Source organism: Psammomys obesus, unplaced genomic scaffold, assembly GCF_907164565.1.
Source record: "Psammomys obesus unplaced genomic scaffold, mPsaObe1.curated_primary_1811, whole genome shotgun sequence".
Classification (NCBI taxonomy): domain Eukaryota; kingdom Metazoa; phylum Chordata; class Mammalia; order Rodentia; family Muridae; genus Psammomys; species Psammomys obesus.
This window is the reverse complement of record NW_026596046.1, coordinates 12,418,896-12,437,139: the sequence shown is the minus strand read 5'-3', so window position 1 is coordinate 12,437,139 and position 18,244 is coordinate 12,418,896. Positions and strand designations below refer to the sequence as shown.

Sequence of the window (18,244 nt, the reverse complement as noted above, 5' to 3'; positions counted from 1 at the left end):
TGTGTGTGTGTGTGTGTGTGTGTGTGTGTGTGTGTGTGTGTGTGTGTACATGATGATAAACCAGCATCACCCTCCAAGGCAGTACCGTCACAGTAAGAGAAAGGTTAAGAAGACTCAGATTTAAGAGGGCTTCCCTATCTGTGCGACACTACCAGGCCAACCCCAGCTCACATTCTTCTGGAATGCTCTGCCTCTCTTTGGTACCACTTCATATTTATCATGCAGTATTTTTCATGGCTGCAGCATGTTAGCTCACCAAGAAATAGGACCCTTTCAGATTTGTGCTGTGTTGGCCCTTCAGCTAATTATCTAGTACCTGCTAGAGAATATGTTTTTGTTTGAAAAATCAAAGAAAGAATGGGGATGGTGGATAAAGAATGGAGAGGGAGTGCTAATTCCTTAAAGAAAGCCCAGAAAGTCCCTGTCAGATACATTCTGAGATCCCTTTACAGTACCTCTTTATAGTGAAGAGGAAATCCGTAAGGTGTTGTATGAAGCTCTGAAGTCATCTGATAGGAAACCCATTGTTACTGTTCGAACATGAGAGGCCCCCAACAGGCTCATGTGTTGATTACAGGATGCTCAGCTAACAGCACAATTTGGTGGGGTACCAGAAACGGTAGGAGGTAAAGTCTACCTGGAGAAAGCAGGCCACTAGGGAAATGACTCTGATGGATCTATCCAGTGCCCGGGTCCCTTCCTCACCCTGCTTCCTGCCCACCCTGAAGTAAAGAAGCTCTTCTCCATGCTCCCACTACCATGATGTTCTGCATAAGGATCTGGGCCAAGCTGTGGACTGAACTGTCTGAGAGTGTGAGCAAAATAAATCTTTTCTTCTTTGTTTCCGTTAGGTATTTTGTTCACAACCCAACAAAGCTTACTAATACATATGTTGAATTGTGTCTTAATACATCAAGCCCAGCCACCCCCAATTCCATAAAGAAAGAGCAGCCCACATTTTAAGTTAGTATTCCAAACTGGCTGCTTCATAGTTCCACACAGCAGTCATATACAGAAACCAGAAGATTAGAGGGATGTGGACAGAATCGGGAATCAGGCGTGCTGGTTCCTGGCAGGCTGAGATCCAGCTGATAACAGGAAGATTAACCGAGGTCCTCAACCTCCTCGATCTTGAAGCATAGAGGAGGGTTCTTAAATCAATGCTGGCCAGGCTGGCTTATTGGTATCTAATCTTACTTTTTGAAGCTCAGATATTTGGGAGTTGAGATCCATTGAGATAAAATAAAGGAAAGCGTGTTGGGTTTTAGATTTTTAGACTTCATCAAAGTCTCATTGTGCTGTGTTGTTTTTATTTTCTCGACAGCAGGTGGAGATTAGTCTCCCTCCATCTACGTGAGGTGGGCTCTATTTTTATTCTCGTTCTTTTTTATCCTTTCATCTCCCGCTAGATCATTTTCCATGAGGGAAAGAATCCATTTCTGTGCTGGCTCGCCTCTGTGTGCCCAGCACATGCCTCTGTAAATGTTCGGGGACTATTTCTCAGATGCAGAGACTCAGAGAAACCAGTGCAGCCAATGTACCACAAGCCTATCTTCTGGGAGAAAACAAAAAAACAAAACCCATCTATTTCTGGTCAGGTGTGCAAACAGCAGCCTCACCGGGCACTCCTATTATTCCTGTAGGAAAGTGCAGGTCAACCCCTTGGTACCTAGTTTCTGTGACAGTTCCACAAGCTTTGTGGCCTCATCACACAGCTGTGTGTGTACTGTGCACGCGACTCGGTATCTGTAAGTTCTGTGCTAGTTGCTAGTGGCATGCAGAGATAGACACAGCCCAGATGAGGGGCTCAAGGAAATTGTGGTCTAGTTGGACAGAGTTCTTGTGTGATAACGAGGCTTGTGTCTGAAAGAGAGCTTTCAGAGATCTGGATTCTGGTGGTGGACTTGCAGTCTACCTCAAGGGCAGACCCTTGCTTCTCAGGGCCTCCGTTTCCCCATCTGTAAAATACAGATTAGATAAACCCATAGGTCTAGAATTGGATGACTACCACAGAGACTTTCCCTGCGATAGGATTTTGACTCACTGGAGGTAGCTAGGTCCTTTGCTGTGCTTCTAAATGTCTTCCTGAAGCCTGGAATGGCACAGTAAATAGATTCTTATCTATTTTCACCTCCTAGCTGCTCTACATGAAAAGGTAGACAGTAGAAGGGCTGGAGCACATAAGGAAAAAGAAAATCAAATTGGGTAAAGTGTCTGCACCATGCCAACGATTGCATGTGACACTTTCTCATCTCAGAGAAGCATCTTCAAAGATTTGCAATCACTTTGTATTCCCCTCACCACCACCACTCAGTATTACCGGAGAAAACATATTATAGTAGGAGTGGTGTTCTTGATAAATAATGGTCAACATACCATGTTTCAGCAAAGTTCATGTGTATGTGTAGCCAGAAGCAGAAAAGCTCCCACTAAGCATAGCTAAATTTGGTGACCTGGGAAGCTTTCTTTGTTGGGCTAGCAGGAAAAATCATCATCACCAACAAAGGACCTGTGCCTGTGGTCTGCCATCAGCCCATTTGTAATCCCTGACCTTGGTGGTGAATGCTCTGTGTTAAAGTAAATAAATAATTTTTGAAAAGATGATTTGGTTTCGGGAAGGGGAGGTATCTTTGACTTAAGCTGAGGAACAGAAAGCCTAGAGCATCTGTAGTAGATCTTGGGTGCTCTGTGAAGCCTTTCAAATGACAGGCACAGGCTCCAAGTGTTTCAAAGGACCCCCAAGGAAAAAGAAACCACTGTGGATGGCTGAAGTGCTTTGAACAAGGAATGTGCCAATAAAGAACAATTTACCAGGGGGTGGGGAGAGTGCAGGAGCTGAGAGGGCCACCCAGCACAGGAGCAGCAGCACAGCATGGAGGTTTTTCCCTGGGTTGGTATCCTTGCAATAACTGGAAGGGTTAGGGAGTGATCCCCCTCCCCCCCAAAAAAAGAACTGACAACACTCCAGCTTCCCCTGGGACTGTCAGTAACACCATGAGGAATTACTGAGCCTGGGGGTAGTTCAGGCATGGGGAGAGGAAGCTATTCTATATGGCCCTTGGGTGGGTTTAGCTTCTCACCTGGTCATTTTAAACAGAAGCATCTATCTGTGTGATAGTCACCATGGGTGAAGAAGAACAAAGTATAACGACACTTGTGAAATAGCCAGAAAAAGAAAACAAAGATCAGTTCACCAATTATTAGGGCAAAAGAGGGACGTAAGAGGCCACCCCTTATTTTTATTACTATGGAGGCAGCAATTATGAGATGTGAATGAGTTGTCCACAGTCCCCTAAGTGGTGAGAACCAGGGGCTGATCAGTCAGGGCTGAGACTGAAGCAATTTTGCATGAGATGGTGATGAAGGGCATTCGTGTAGATAAATCTCTGTGGTAGCAATGGCTCCAGAAATAAGCCTTGGTCTTTGGCCTCACTTGGAGAGTCAAAGCAGAGGCCATGGGGAAGGGTAGCAATGAGGAGACAAGAGAACAAGAAGAGAAGCATGCTGCCAGTGATGTTCATCCTCTAAAGAGGAGGGTGCTCCGGGGCCTCAGGTTTGGTCATCATCAGGACTGGTGACTTTGAGAGACCGCTTTGCTAAGAATGATGGGGTGGGATGAGATTCTGATGACGAGAGACTGGCCTGCCCAAAGGTTTGATTAGGTAGGAGAAAGTAGGAGACTAAAGAAAGGAAAAGAGTCTATTAAAAAAAAAAAAAAAAAAAGAGTGGCTTTCCAAATTAGCCAGGCTGAGGAGATGGCTCAGTGAGTAGAGGACCTGAGCCCTGAGTTCAAATTCTCAGATCTCATGTGGCCTACTTAGGTTTAATTACCAATTCAACACAGCCTAGGGTCATCTGAGAAGTCTTGATCTGAAAGGAAAGCCTTAATCAAGGAATTGCTTTTAGATCAGATTGGCCTGTGGGCGTGTCTGGCAGGAGGTGTCAGGGAAGGGAAAGGATATTGTTGTTTGCTACTTAATATGGGAGGGCCAGGCCCACAGTTGCTCACATCAGTTCTTGAGCAGGAGATCCCAGGCTGTGGGAGACAAAAGGGGGGGGGTGGATAACTAAGCATGAGGCCATGGCTGAGCCTGAAAGTGAACAGCTAGTAGCATTCCTCTATGGTCTCTGCCTCAGGTTTCTGCTTGACCTCCTGCCCTGACTTCCCTTGGTGATGGACTGTGTGCTAGAAGTGTAAGCCAAATAAACCCTTTCCTCATCCGTTTCCTTTGGTCATGTTGCTTCCTAGAGCACCAGAATGAAGCTGGAACGTCACATATAGCTTGGCAACGGGCGGCTACAACCCCAGCACCCCTCCTGTAAGATGCGAAGCAGGAGAAGGCTGGGGTCTGGAAGGCACAAGTCGCTGATCCAAGGGAGAACAGGGAACCAACACCAGCTACACACACACACACACACACACACACACACACACACACACACATTCACAAACACAGATGAATTGTTTTCAGAGGTTAAAAATAAAGTCATGAGGGAAGAGAAAGAAAGCAAAGGAGGCTCTAGGATAGAGCCACACAACCTTGAAGCGAAACGGAACTGAACAGCAGCGGGGGGGGGGGGGGGGGGCATGGAGGATGAAGATGCAGTGTCTTGTTTTCCGGGGTGAGAAGGGCACAGAACATCATGTGCTTTACAGAAGGGAAGACAGATCTATGCTAAGCCACGAGGAGGGACCACGCTTTTGGGTAACAACAAATTGCAGGTTCCTTTTCTGCTAGACTCTTGCCCAGGCTACTTCTTGAGTCCTCTAGTAAACAGCCCATCCTTGTCCACTCCTGAGCAGCACTTAACTGAAGTGTCCTCCACTGTTGCTTCTTACGTGTGTGCCACGCTTGTACCACTCGTAAGAAGCGTGGTACTTCTTCAGCACCACCCAAGGTGTAGGTAGGTAATTAATTACAGTTCTATGCCTAGGGGCAGAAGGATGTTTGCTTGAGTGTGTGTGTGGGGGGGGGGTGTATTTGTATGCACGTGTATGTATGTGTGACTGTGTGTGTGTACATGTCTCATCTCCAAATGAGAGTTTAAGTACCTTGGAACAGGACACTCTTTACCTGCATGCTCACTGTAACCAGAGAGCCTACCCCAGTGCCTGTCACACAGGTACTCAGCAAATCCATGCTAGTTGAACAACAAGAAATTAAAACAGAGAAACTTGGCTAAAACCTCAGAAGAGTTTTAGTAAGAACAATAATAGTAATAACAAAAACAAAAGTATAAGATCCGTGCCGTGAGCTGGTATCTGTTTCAAGGAATTAAAAAAAAAAAAATGTGGCTTTGAATTCTGTACCAAAGGTGGCACCAGGAATCACGCCAAACTTGTGAAGTGGTTGGTTGGTTGGTTGGTTGGTTGGTTGGTTGGTTGGTTGGTTGGTTAGATAGTCAGTAGGTTGTTGACTTGGGGATTTGTAAGGTTTTTTTTTTTTTTTGTTTTTGTTTTTTTTGTAGACTGTCACTTTCATATTATAATATCAAAGGCACTTTTGTTGAGAAAACAGGCAGGGTCCAACCTTTTCCATCCCCCAGCCAAGTGGTAGGAATTTCTGTTCCCTCTTCCCCTCACCTGTTAAGAGCACTGCTTGGTCCCAGTATGCTTGTGTGCAACCCCTCTTATGCCAAGATGTCTCAGAAGAGCACACAAGCTGTCCAGGAAGATAGGGCCAAAACCCCACCCAACTGCAGTGTGTTGTGGCCAAGTGAAGTTTGTGGGACAAGAGTCCTCTTTGCCTCTGAATGATACTAAGCCCCAAAGACTGGTAGGTTCCCCACCATCTTGGTTTTCTGAAATTTTCTATAGTAATTGATGACAGGAGAGATGAGAAGAAAGCTCTGAGGCAGCCCCTCGATCTTAAATGTTCAACACCTTGAGTCATTGTCCCCAGGACACTGTCCAGAATCATTAACTGAAGCCCTCGGGCCTAACAGGTCCCTGTCCAGTGTCTGTGCCTTTTCCTGCCCCAACCCACCATGGGGTCTGAGCTGACTGATGCTCAGGGTAACAAGGAAAGTGTGTGTGTGTGTGTGTGTGTGTGTGTGTGTGTGTGTGTGTAGCTGTTGATCACATCTCGGTAGCTCCCACCATTGCTGTTTAAAACAAAGAACAGCCTTCCAGCCTGAGCTTCCCTTCTGAAGCTGCTGAAAGCATCCAAAGCAAAGGGCCAAAACTCCAAGTAGGAGGCACAGGAGTCAAGTGGGAAGGCTAGCTCTGTGCCAGTGCACGCTGCCTCCTTCCTGATAAGGCTTTTCACTCCTTCTCTTGCTCTAGTTAATGAGCCTTGGCATCTGTCTGGAGTAAGGTACTGTGACCAAGAACAATGGCTGCCTAATCTCACCTTCCGATATCTTTTCAGTGTGCTCCCCTTATACTGAGTCTCAGCTTTGACTTATTTCAGGTTCTGGCCATTTAGAGAGTGTTAGACAGCCCAGTCCAAACCCTCCCTCCCACTCACTCCTTGGCTGTCAGTCACTGTTTGACTTTGCTTTTCTTTTGCTGTGATTAAACACTCTTACCAGAAGTAACTTCAGAAGGAAAGGGTATGTTTAGCTTATACTTCCAGGGTGTGGTCAATCACTGAAGGAAGTCAGAATAGGGACTCTAATCAGGAACTTAAAGTAGAAATCATGGAGTAATGTTGCATCCTGACTCAACCATTGGCTTGGTGATAGGCTCATACTCAGCTAGCTTTCTCATATAACCAGGGCCCACCTGCTAGGGTTGGTGCTGCCCTCAGTGGGCTGGCCCCTCCCACATTGGTCATCCTTAAAGATAGTCTCAAAGAAACATGGTCATAGGCCAGTCTAATCTGGGCAGTCCCTCAATTGACACTCTCTCAGGGCACTCTAGGATGTATCAAATTAACAGTGAGGATAAATATGATGCTCGGCTTCTCTCAGGGAAATGGGAACAATGAAATGTCAAACTTAGCTGTAAGAAACCCCACCCATGGCAATGGCTTGGGCTATAGAAGCTCTGTGACGTCTTTTGCTCTACTTAACCGGCCATCAAAGCAAAGTCTTCCACAAGTCCTCACTTACGTTTATGCTACTAGCATAGACCCGGTCTTAGTATTGAAGTTTTCTCTCCTCTCTGTGCTATTCCTACCCCACCCGATCTGTTCTAAGCTGCAGTGACATTTTTTTGAGTAAAGCCACTTTCTGATCTTTAAAGCAACAAGGCTAGAGTTCCTGCTTTCTACACCAAGCATGCCTGTGAGCTTTCCACAAGGCAATTGGAAAACAGTCAGGAGGACCATAGGGCAGAAGTCTTCTTCAAGCCCAGTGCCTCCCAGAGCCTTGGGAACCCTGAAGAACATTGGTGGGAGAGGTAGATGGATGGTAATATCCCAGAAGCCCCTGAGGCTAAGCACCCTCTTAGGGTTTGACTTTATCAGAAAGTATCTTGTCAACCATCACTGAAAAAGAACAAGGAACTAGTTCTCACTACACCCCAAGGTCCTGTGGACTTCTTGTGCCTCAAAGGAGAGAAGTTTGTGGAGAAGATGGCATAAGCTGAATATTGTTCCTTAACAGAAGTAAGCCTAGAGATCACAAAGTCAGATGCCTCAGCATCCATGCAGGTCACACCCATAAATGAAGTAGCTTGCTGTCAGTCAGGGTTGGTGTGGACTGTGGGAAAACACAGCACAGACCTGCAAACCAGAAGCTACCACTGCTGCAATTACTGTGCTTCAACATGGCCAGATTCCTGGAATGTTCAAAGAAGCCAGACAATTTTCTGAATAGTATGTTCTGTTTTAAAGTTCATCTCCATCATCTCATAAAACCAGGTGTGATGGCACACAGCTCTAATTCAAGCCCTCAAGTAGAGGCAGGAGGGTTGAGAATTCAAAGTCATCCTCTGCTACACAGAGAGTTTAAAACGAACCTGTGCCATAGAGACCCTATCTCAAAAAGAGTTCAACATGATATAAGCCCCCAAATGCATATTTAGACCAGTTCTGACCTGAGGCTGGCCGTTTATAAATGTTAAATTCAGCACACACACACATTCACAAAGACAGAGCAAGGCATTCCTGGGAGAAAACTTGATAATCAAAGATACAACCATGTGATCCAACTCAAACATTCCAGTTCACGCTTACATTGCCTGGCTGATTTAGCAGCCATGGACAGTAGAAGACCAGGGCAGAAGGCCAGTTCAGAAAGGCTCTTGTGCTAAGAAATCTGAACCTGATGTTGAAAGCCAGGGGTGCCCATGAAGGAACCCTGAAGAGTTTACAGGAGGAAGAGAAGTTGCAGAGCTCTGCAGTGTGGAGTCATGTCCTCATGGGAAGAAGGCCTGGCAGACTGTGCACCTGGGGGGTGAGGATGTGATATCACAATGATGGGGGCACCAGCTATCTTTACCATTTGGAGAGTGAACTGAAATCCAAAGGTGACGGAACTTGGAAGGGGAAGCAGCATGGGAGAGATGGAGGAATTGTAGACCCTGTCCTGATTTTGAGTAAACTAGGCAGGGCTGTTCTTCCCTGCGGGAAAGATCTAGGTGAGAGCTCCGAGTTAGATGTAAGGCATGGGTGGAAGCAGCCATGATGTCCAATGAGTCTCAGAGTAGGAGTGAAGTGTGTAGGGCAAACCAGGCAACTTAGGGGTAGACAAAGGAAACTGGGGATTAGAACATGGGCCATGCTCGGGCTGAGCTCTGAGCAACCTTAGTATCCAGGCAGGTCTGGAAGCAAACAAGAGCACAGACGTTTCAAGGAAAATCCAGGGAAAGCAGTGCCACAAGATGAAGGCAGGAGACTGGTCCCTGGGCTGCTTCAGAATAAGAACTTGGTGTCTTCATTTCTTTTCCCCATTGCTACGGTTAAATTCTCTTGACAAAAGCAACTCCAGGGAGAAGTTTGTTCTGGCTCACAGTTGAGAGTGCTCACAGTTAAGAGTATAGTCCACCACAACTGGAAAAGCAAGGCAGCAGGAGTTTCAGACAGCTGATCACCCTACCTCTGTATTCAAGGGAAGACCAATGAACACAAGCTTCTGCTCAGTCCCTTTTCTACATTTATACACTTTATAATCCAGTCAGGGGATGACACCACCCACCACGGGCAGGTCTTCCCACTTCCATTATTCAGGATAGTCCCCCATAGGTACAACCAAAGGCCCTTCACCCGGGTCATTCTAAATTCTGCCAAGCTGACAACACCATCACACAGTGGCTTTAGCCCACATGTATCTACACCTGCTCAAGAAGACCAGTCCTCTCTACAAAAGGGTTCTGTTCTGCCTAGCTCTGTGTACCATGGGCACAGGACATTCAGATGTGTCTCTCATGTGAAGAAAAGAAAATGCACAAAAAATAATTCCCTGCAGCTCTCCCCTCTGGATAGACCTCACTGCCACATCAGAGAAGGCTATGGAGTAACAGAAGGCATGTCCTGCTACAGCCAACTCTCTCTTTTCCTTGGCTTCTGATGGTACCCTAATGGATTGCACTGTAGAAAAACATCTGAACCAAGAGACTGCTTAGGCTCAGCAAGCACTAGCTGGCTTATTCTTTTCTGAAGGACAGTGGCCATCACCTTTGATAACACTGCAACAAAACATTCAGAAGGACTGCTATTTGAACCCTACAAGACCTAACTTACAATGAGGACACCAAGAAAGATTCAAAACTGTAAGAGCAGGAACCCATGGGGAGCTAGAGCTCCAGGCCCCTATCCAGTAAGAGTCCCACTGTCCTCTTTCCATCTAACATGAGGCTTCCTGGATGATGACCAGCATCACTGCTGAGGGGGAGGGAAGGAGATAGCCATTGCCTAGGACCAGGCAGGGTCAGAAGGAGATTTATCAAACACTCAGAAAAAAAAAAAAGTACCCTCAAAGTCTTGCCTAACTCAGGTGTCCTCTAGAAATTCTATCATGAAAAGGCAGAAGCTGCCGTTAATAGGGATGCTGCTGTGCCTGAATGCAAGTCCATCAAGAAGAGAACAAAAGAGAGAGAAGAAAGCCTGGTTGAACATGGAGGCCTTTCAAGTTGCCGCCAGGCAGGTTCAAGAGCAAAGTGTAGCACGTCGGACAGGCGCTCTGCTCCTCTTTAAAGCGCATGGATTTATCCACATTCTACAACATGAATGAAATAAGTCTCAGGGCTGCCAACTCTCCGGGTAGGGTTCTGCAGTAGTACATTTCTTCTACAATAAAAGAGAGGGGAATGACAGCCAAGGTTAAGGCAGTGTCTGAGGCCAAAGGACTGTCAATAATGAATACAAAACAACTAGGTGAGTACATTTTTGTAGCAAACCATATCTAAGCATAGATTCCGATGGCTGGGCCATATTTTGTTTGATCAGTGTGGTGCAAGTAGGAAGCCTAACTTGAATATTTTCCTGAATTATCTGCTCAGCTATCCCACCATTGTTTATGGAATAACATTTGCTTCCTCTGGATTCTCGAGCCCACTTAGGACTGCACAGTTTTTACCTTCAGCTGATAAAAAGGTACAAGGCATCTTCTCACAGATACATGATATCTGGCCTCATGTGGGCGACATCCTGAAAACCCACATTCTGTAATCATTCACTGGCTGATCCTGGGCAAATCCTGAAGACGTTTTGAGCCTTGGACATCCTATCTCTAAAACAGTAAGAAACAAGAAAGTAACACATTTCTGATACAGTGCCTGCCATATGTTAAGACTCTGCACATTAGACCATGCTATTTTTAACAGCTCTGGGAATCTTCCTATCCTTGCAGACAGAATTTTGGCGCATTTTGTCTACATGACCAAGCGGGACAAGAACTGTCACCTGGGATAATGATGACATAGCTCTTAGGTTGTAACCTTTGGTAATGGGGAGGAAACCAATTAGTCTGAAGGGGAAAACATGCATACACAAACACACTTTTAACAATACTTTTTATTTGGAAATGTTGTGAATCTAAATTTTGTTGAAAAAAAATGATAAAAAGTAATTTTAATCAAAATCTGGTTGGGTGTGACTATAAAGAAAACTTGAGATTTTAAGAATTTGGACACTCAGATGAAAGGGGAGGAGGTCCTCCCCTATCAGTGGACTTGGAAAGGGGCAGGGAGGAGACCAGGGAGGGAGTGTGGGGTTGGGGAGGGAATGAGGGAGCGGGATACAGCTGGGACACAGAGTTAACAAAATGTAACTAAAAAGAAAAAAATTAAAAAAAAATTAAAAAAAAAAAAGAATTTGGACACTGTCTACCTGGGCACCAAAAAGCATCAAGGAGGGAATTTATACCATTGTGGATAGACTATTGAAAGTATTAAAAGAAGAGTTGTTTCTTTAAATAATGCTGTTTTAAAATCTCTTAGCCAGAGGACCACTGAAGATGCCCTGTGACCTCTTCATTTAGAATCATGTTCCATGTCTCTTCCTGATATCAAGCTTCCTCCGAGGTGTGCCCATGGGTGACATTTTTTTCATGTATCTTCTAGGGAAGAATAAGATGACACGCTGGTCAGTTTTTGTCAACTTGACCCAAGCTACAGTCATCTGGGAAAGAGAATCTCAAGTGAAATACTTCCATCAGAATGGCATGTCAATTCTTGATTAAGGGTGATATCACACCTGGGCAGTTGCAAAGTGATGGAAAGAAATATAGAATTGGCTGAGAGGAGTATGGAGTTGAGGGCTTTTTTTGAGATTAAAGCAAAATTTAATGAATATGTATCTATATAATAATGGGTGAGTATGAGCCTGAAACATAAAAGTAATTCAGAGCTGGGCTCTTTGACTAGGTTTCTGGGATCAAATCCTGAGGTCCTCACTTACTAGGTAGCTCTGATCACATTTTTACTTTCTCTGTACCTTAATTTTTTTTTCTTGTGTAGAAATGAACATGCATTCCTCCCTCACTGGGCTATAGTGAGGTGACAGTGAAGTAAGGTAAGATTTGCGGAGCAGGGCCTGACTTACACAACCTCTATGATACATATCAAAATTATGCAGCTGGTGGGAATTGTTGACTTCATGAACAAGGGAAGGCACAGTGGATAGATGAGCCTCAAGGCAGACTCAGAACATAGGTGGAAACACTAGCTTTAGATAAGAAGATATCTGTTGTAACAAGAGAAAGGAGGGAAGTTCAGTCCTTCCATGAATGAGTATTAGTATTAGTCCCGGATGCAATGTACCCAACACCACTGTGGGTAGCAATATTAAGGCAGACATATGCTTGCATCATGCAGTTAACACCGTAGGAAAAGATTGCACCTTCGGTAAGTGAGTATGGTGACTAAAGATTAAAATGATGGAGAGTCAGGAGCATGTCAGCGGGAGTACAAGAGAAAGTAGATGCTATTTTAAATGGTGGTCAGGAAAGGGCTTGCTACACAGATGACATTTGCACGGAGATTTGAAAAGGGGAAAGCATTCCATGGGGATCTCCCTAGAACAAACATCGCAGGTGAAGATACAGCTAGCGCAAAGCACTAGACACGGAGCATGCCTGGTGGATGGAGGCGGAAGAGCACAGGGCTATGCCTGGTTTCTCCATCCTTTATCCCCAAGCTCTGCTCTAGGAGGTTGTGCCTTCTTTAGAGAAAAGGGACAGCTGCAACACTCTTGACTCATCTCTTCATTTCCCAGTCCTTCCTACAACACACCAGATGTGTGGGAAGTATGCCTCCCATAACAATACTGGCATGAGCAGGATCCCTGCTCTATCTTTGTCCATGGTCTGAGGTGGGTGTACTGAGAACTGAGTACAGAGAGCAGCTTGCTGAGAAAAGGCTAGAACAGGAAGGCAGGGCAAAAGGCCCTTACTTGTAGAGAATAGGAATGTATGAACTCAAAAGAGACTTTATAACCATGGACACTGCTGGTCACCCTTGCTGCTAAATATATGTAAAAAGGCAGCTTGAGGAAGGTAGGGGTTCATTTTGGCTCACAGTTTAGTGGGATTACAGCCCTTTGTGGTGGGAAGACTTGGGAGCAGGAAGCTTGTCATATTGCCTTTCCTGTCAGGAAACAGCATGCAGGCTGACGTGAGGATAAGCTATAAAACAGCAAGGCTGTCTTCCCGGTGACCTACTTCTGCTAGTGAGGCTCCACCTCCCAAACATTCCCACACCTTCCATAACACTGTCACCATTTTGGAATTACATAATTAATTAATTAAATTCATTTAAACTAATGAATCCACGGAAGACACTTCATAATCATACTATAATACCTTACATTTTTTAAAGGTCATTGGGGCTAGAGAAATGGTCCAGTGGTTAAGAGCACTTCTGGCTCTTACAGAGGACCAGAGTTTGGTTCCCAGCACCCACAGTAGGTGACCCACAGCATGTCACTTCAGCTCCCAACGCCCAGTATCCAACGCCCTCTTCTGCCCTAATTGGACAGTGCATATTCATGAGCATACTAGCACACACATACACATAAGTAAAAATAAAATGTTTTTATAAGCCTTTTCTACTAGCTTTTCACCAGTTCTGGCTCATTCATCAACACAGATACACACACCTTTGAGTTTTAAGTGCTGTTATCTGGGTCTTCACACCATAGGGACTTTAGAATGCAGTATTATTTTAGATAGCTAAGTATAAAGTCTGTCTCCTTTAAAGATTTGAAGGTCAAGTCTCACATGAATTGGTAACCCCAGTTTATGCATCTTCTCAGGTCTGAGCCTCCATTCACTCAGAATGCATTCTGGAGTGGTAAATCGTATTGTCTCCCCCTGGTAAGAGGTAAGAAGGAAGAAGGATGCAGAATAATTCTAGTGTGAAAGGCTGGCATCCAAGAGGCTTGTTTACTTGCATTTTGATGTGCAGATGCCTATAAGTATTTTTATATAAAGTCTATGGAAATTGGCTGGAACATAATCAGAGCACTAGAGTCTTGGGGATGTTTTCTGAACTTAAGCACAGGGGAGAGCCAAGAGTGAGCTGGTACCTTTTTGTACACTAAGAGAAACTGATTGACAAGAAAAAAGTTGGCTGAAATCAAAGCAAGTGTGTAAGTCAAATCAAGCTAGTACTTAAAATAGGAGAAGGGACGGCAAGGGAGGTGCTATAAGAAGAGGAAGAAGAGAGCTCAAGGGCACAGAACACAGCCAGCCTGGTTAGCTGAGTTAACCTCTGGCTTTGACCACATCCTCGGAACGCCAGTGCCAGAAACCTCAACTGTTACAGAAGCAATGCTGTCAAGGTGGACATCTACATGTCTCCAATTTTTCTGTATCTCATGGAGACTCTGTGTCTATAGGGTTTAAGCACGTCCTACAAGAATTAGGCTTGGTGTATAGAAAAGGAGTATCAAATACTGATAAGCACGTTATAAAGCTGTCAGGTCAGGCCTGAGAACCAATAATGAGAGAAACTGCCAATCCACATAGGCAACACCAAGAACAAACTGTGTTGATTCCTGTGAAATTGAACCCATAGGAGGAAAGCCTCATGCTGTCACTCCATGTCCTGAAATAACCATTGACCAATTCTAGGGTGATCTGTGATGGTTCCACACTGGTGGTGAGCGGCCCTTATATACCACATATGAGCATAAGGAAGTCCCCAGGGGGGAATGCAATGATGTCGCCCAGACTAAAAGGAGCATCTTGCATCCTAAAATAGGGGTCAACAACATTCTATACCTATCAGGTCAAATCTGGCCACTTCCCTAGTACCAACTTCTGTCCTAGCTGTGAAGAGACACCATGACCACAGCAACTCTTATAAAAGAAGGGGCTTAATTGGGGCTTGCTTACAGTTTCAAGGGTTTAGTCTGTTATCATCATGGTGGCAAATAGGCAGACATGGTGCTGGAGAAGTAGTTGGGAGTTCTACATCTGGGTCCTCAGACAGGAGAAGAGAGGGTTTCTGGGACTGGCTTGGTCTTCTGAAACTTCAAAGCCTACCCCCAGTGACACACTTTTTCTAAAAAGGCCATATCTCCTAATCTTTCTAAAGTATTGTCACTCCCTGATGACTGAGCTTCCTCATATACAAGCCTATGAGGCCATTCTCATTCAAAACACCACATGGTCCTTAGGCCAAGAATGGAAAGTAGCCAAAAGAATGGCGTTAGTGTTCAAATGGTTTGCAGTGTGCTCTGCATTCTCTGCATCTTTGTGTTACATCCTATAGCCTTTTCAATAACCATACCAACCAGATCCTGTTACTCGGTCTATAGACATAGAAGCACATAGAAGCTCCTAGATGGGCCAAGTGATAATCTAAGATCAAACAACTAATGATTAGTTCATGTAGAAATCAGACAGCTGGAATTTACCTCCGAGCTTGCTCCCTTCACCTATTTCAACCCATAAGAAAAATTCCCCATTACTGTAAGGGCAGAGCATAAGTTCCAAAAGAAAGAGCAGTAAATCTGAATTAAGCAAAACCTTATCCACCCCTCCCCCCCAAAAGAATTACATTCTTCTCATTAGTAGACTGATGAAACTTTTGAGTAAAAAAAATTCCACTGAATTATTATATTTTTAAATGTCATCAATAAAACATTTGTGGAAATTTTTCGCTTTCTTATTTCTAAAGGGTGTGCATATCTTTAATTTTTCCTCTTGGCTCATAAAGCCTAAAATACTTAACTGTCTGCCTCTTTAAAGGAAAGATTAGCCAATTCATACCCAAGAGGATATGAAACCATGGAGGTGACTTGGAATGTGATTGAAAAAGCCAACTACAGTTGGGGCCACTCCTGTACTATAGTGTATCTGTGAAAGTCAAAGGAAAATCTCAGGTACTGGCTTTGTTTGAGGTTAGAGTGCATTCTTCACTGCTCCATATGCCAAGTTAGTTGGCCTGCAAGCTTCTTGGCATCCTCCACTATCTACAGCCTATCTCTCAGTAGAACTGAGATTATAGACACTGAATCTAGCTCCATGTGGATTCTGGGGATTTGAACTCATATTTGTATGATTGTGTGCCAAGCACCTTACTCACTGAGCCATCTCCCAAGCCCTGCTTTTAAGATGGTAAAGGGTAAGGATATTGCACATCTTAGAGTTTGGGAAGGTCAACCTTGAATTAATTGTCTCCTGATGACCACAGTGCTGACATCACTACAGTCTAGCTGGCAGACAGATGCAAGCCCTTCATAAAGGGGAAAGTGATAACCAATGGTAAGTGCTTAGAGCAAAGTCTCCTCTAGAGCAGGTCATAACCAGACGGTAGGCATTCTTCTTGATGTGACCAACCCAAGCCAAACCATAAAGCCTGCAAGCAAGCACACATGAACCACCTCCCACTCAGAGTAAGTAATGTAATTCTGGTCACTAACTTGATGTTAAGGATCTCTATTGAATCACTCAGGCTAGGGCCCATAGACTGAGCAAGCATAGCCAGCCTTTCAGAAGACAGAGACAGCCAGCAGAGCTCAATCTGTTCACAACTAATTCAGAACTCTGGGCAATGGAGCCCCTGAGCCATCACATGTGGGTTAACAGATGGGAGCTCTGCTCCTCTTCAAACCACAGGTGCTCATCCCTGGACACCAACATGAAGGGTTGGAGCTGTCCCCTACAAAGGGCATCTTTGTGATGTTCTTTCTTCCAGAACTGTATCATCAAATGTCAGATCTCCACGGCACGCCAGTAGGTGGATAAACTTTGAAAACATGACATGAAGTCAAAGACCATCAGATGTTGTGTGATCCTAACCCCCTGAAATATCTAGAATAGGCAGATCCATAAAGTGTTAAAGACTGATACTGGAATCAAAGTTGTGGGAAAGATAAGGAGGATTGCTTAGTAAATTGCATGGTTTCTCTTTGGGCTGAGACATTCTCGGGATGGGTTGATGGTGATGGGTGACAGCATTATTAGTGCTTTAATAATGTGCTATTGCTTAAAATGACATATATGGTAAGTTAACAGAGGGAAGAGTATTTTTTTAATTTATTTATTTATTCATGTTACAACCTGCTTGCAGTCCTCCTTCCTCTCTTCCAGGCCTCCCTCTTCACACACACACACACACACACCCACCCATTCTCCCCTTTCCCTCTCTTCAGAGAAGGGGGAGGTCCCTCATGGATACCAACCCACCCTGACACATTAAGACAATGCAGGACTAGGCACATCTTCTCCCACTAAGGGCCAGACAAGGCAGCTGGTCAGGGGAATGGGATTCCAAAGGGAGGCATCAGAGTCAGAGAGGGGCCCTGCTCTAGCTGTTGGGGAATCTACATGAAGACCAAGCTACACATCTGCTACGTATGTGCAAGGGGCCTAGGACCAGTTCATGCCTGCTGAAAGAGCATCAAAACCCTTGTCCCGAGTCTGCTCATGTCCCTTCCCTCACCTCTTTCCCCATCATATGCCCATAGGACCATATATTAGTATGTACCTGGGACTCGGCAAGTAGGAGCTCAGTGGGTTTCATGTGTGAACTGGAAAAAGACCTTCAGTATCCTCACAACAATATGAAGTACCTACAAATTCATGAATCGCTCTTCAGTTTAATCTTCTACTCTCAAGATTAATCAACTGTTTAAGTTGGGTCCAGACTCTTAATTAAAGCTGTCAGCTCCTGAAAGTTCATTTTCTGTGCCTAACTCTCCTGTGAGAAACTGCAAATGTGGGAAATTCTAACGCAGATAGACACTGGGCATGACCTTGAGTGTAAACAATGGAGCCCGATGCTCACGTATCAGAACAGCACAGTCTACCTCGCTAACATATACATTTGTTGTTTGTCCATTGAAAAAGAAACAGCATGAAATTTAAAAATTGCAGGCTAGGGTTTTAGCTTAGCTGGCAGAGTATTTGCTAGCATGCGTGAAGCTTTGGACTGAGTTGGTAGCACTACAGAAACCGGGTATGTGTGGAGCACAGCTGTAATCCCAGCATTCCAGAAGTAAAGGCAGGAAGAGAGGAGCCTAGGCTACACAGTGAGTTCAAGGCTAGGCTGGGCTGTGTGAGAGCTTGTCTCAAAAATTGAGTAACTTAAAAAATAAATATTTAAAAATGGTTGGGTTCTGATGCAGAAGCTGAGCAGAAATCTCTCTTCCGTGTTTGTTGGTTGCTTTTCACCAAAACAGATCCAGCTGTGTGTAGTTTTGTTGTGTTGTGTGAACACGCCGCCTCCCATTCTCATCTTCGTTAATGTGGGCTCTGCTAGCGGAGGACATCACAGCCGTCACAGGAGACAGTTTCTAAACTGTAAAGCTTTCAAGGGGCCAAACTGTCACCCTCATAGCTGAGAGTATTGTGGAAAGACCAGACAGACACTGCTTATTACTGATAGCAGGCCTCCGTTTAGAGGCTT

General features: G+C 44.8%; 1 protein-coding gene and 1 non-coding gene across 3 annotated transcripts in view; both read left to right on the top strand.

The window, feature by feature from the left end:
* Positions 1-18,244, top strand: part of St8sia2 (ST8 alpha-N-acetyl-neuraminide alpha-2,8-sialyltransferase 2) — a 66,913-nt gene that overhangs the window by 12,472 nt on the left and 36,197 nt on the right. The gene's annotated exons all lie outside the window — the stretch shown is intronic.
* Positions 10,049-10,183, top strand: LOC129688785 (small nucleolar RNA U109). The gene has a single exon (XR_008722001.1). It is a non-coding gene; the product is annotated as a small nucleolar RNA U109 (small nucleolar RNA).